At 42.1% G+C, this 2299-nt stretch overlaps 1 non-coding gene across 1 annotated transcript; it reads right to left on the bottom strand.

Moving 5' to 3' along the window:
* Positions 1-431: 431 nt before the first annotated feature.
* Positions 432-508, bottom strand: trnaa-ugc (transfer RNA alanine (anticodon UGC)). The gene has a single exon. It is a non-coding gene; the product is annotated as a tRNA-Ala (tRNA).
* Between the last annotated feature and the right edge of the window lie 1791 nt (positions 509-2299).

Here is a 2299-nt window from a genome sequence, read left to right as displayed (position 1 = left end):
ATGTTGATCTAGCAGACACAGTAACAGACAGTAACAGGAACTTCCTCATCTATACCATGTTGATCTGGCAGACACAGTAACAGGAACTCCCTCATCTATACCATGTTGATCTAGCAGACACAGTAACAGGAACTTCCTCATCTATACCATGTTGATCTAGCAGACACAGTAACAGGAACCTCCTCATCTATACCGTGTTGATCTAGCAGACACAGTAACAGGAACTTCCTCATCTATACCGTGTTGATCTGGCAGACACAGTAACAGACAGAGTAACAGGTACTTCCTAATCTATACCGTGTTGATCTAGAAGACACAGTAACAGGAACTTCATTTTTTACATTTACATTTTAGTCATTTAGCAGACGCTCTTATCCAGAGCGACTTACAGTAGTGAATGCATACATTTCATACATTTTTTTTTCCTGTGCTGGCCCCCGTGGGAATCGAACCCACAACCCTGGCGTTGCAAACACCATGCTCTACCAACTGAGCTACAGGGAAGGCCACATCTCATCTATACCATGTTGATCTAGCAGACACAGTAACAGGAACTTCCTCATCTATACCATGTCGGTGTGTGTGTGTGTGTTGTCGGTGTGTGTGTGTGTGTGTTGATCTAGCAGACACAGTAATAGACAGTAACAGGAACTTCCTCATCTATACCGTGTTTATCTAGCAGACACAGTAACAGGAACTTCCTCATCTATACCATGTTGATCTAGCAGACATAGTAACAGACAGTAACCGGAACTTCCTCATCTATACCGTGTTGATCTAGCAGACACAGTAACAGGAACTTCCTCATCTATACCATGTTGATCTAGCAGACACAGTAACAGGACCTTCCTCATCTATACCATGTTGATCTAGCAGACATAGTAACAGACAGTAACAGGACCTTCCTCATCTATACCGTGTTGATCTAGCAGACACAGTAACAGGAACTTCCTCATCTATACCATGTTGATCTAGCAGACACAGTAACAGACAGTAACAGGAACTTCCTCATCTATACCATGTTGATCTAGCAGACACAGTAACAGACAGTAACAGGAACCTCCTCATCTATACCATGTTGAACTAGCAGACACAGTAACAGACAGTAACAGGAACTTCCTCATCTATACCAAGTTGATCTAGCAGACACAGTAACAGGAACTCCCTCATCTATACCATGTTGATCTAGCAGACACAGTAACAGGAACTTCCTCATCTATACTATGTTGATCTAGCAGACACAGTAACAGGAACTTCCTCATATATACCGTGTTGATCTAGCAGACACAGTAACAGGAACGTCCTCATCTATACCATGTTGATCTAGCAGACATAGTAACAGACAGTAACAGGACCTTCCTCATCTATACCGTGTTGATCTAGCAGACACAGTAACAGGAACTTCCTCATCTATACCATGTTGATCTAGCAGACACAGTAACAGACAGTAACAGGAACTTCCTCATCTATACTATGTTGATCTAGCAGACACAGTAACAGGAACTTCCTCATCTATACCATGTTGATCTAGCAGACACAGTAACAGACAGTAACAGGAACTTCCTCATCTATACCATGTTGATCTAGCAGACACAGTAACAAGAACTTCCTCATCTATACCATGTTGATCTAGCAGACACAGTAACAGGACCTTCCTCATCTATACCATGTTGATCTAGCAGACATTGTAACAGACAGTAACAGGACCTTCCTCATCTATACCGTGTTGATCTAGCAGACACAGTAACAGGAACTTCCTCATCTATACCATGTTGATCTAGCAGACACAGTAACAGACAGTAACAGGAACTTCCTCATCTATACCATGTTGATCTAGCAGACACAGTAACAGACAGTAACAGGAACCTCCTCATCTATACCATGTTGAACTAGCAGACACAGTAACAGACAGTAACAGGAACTTCCTCATCTATACCAAGTTGATCTAGCAGACACAGTAACAGGAACTCCCTCATCTATACCATGTTGATCTAGCAGACACAGTAACAGGAACTTCCTCATCTATACTATGTTGATCTAGCAGACACAGTAACAGGAACTTCCTCATATATACCGTGTTGATCTAGCAGACACAGTAACAGGAACGTCCTCATCTATACCATGTTGATCTAGCAGACATAGTAACAGACAGTAACAGGACCTTCCTCATCTATACCGTGTTGATCTAGCAGACACAGTAACAGGAACTTCCTCATCTATACCATGTTGATCTAGCAGACACAGTAACAGACAGTAACAGGAACTTCCTCATCTATACTATGTTGATCTAGCAGACACA

The sequence above is a fragment of the Salmo salar genome, unplaced genomic scaffold (assembly GCF_905237065.1).
Source record: "Salmo salar unplaced genomic scaffold, Ssal_v3.1, whole genome shotgun sequence".
Classification (NCBI taxonomy): Eukaryota; Metazoa; Chordata; class Actinopteri; order Salmoniformes; family Salmonidae; genus Salmo; species Salmo salar.
This window is presented reverse-complemented; position numbering and strand designations above follow the sequence as displayed.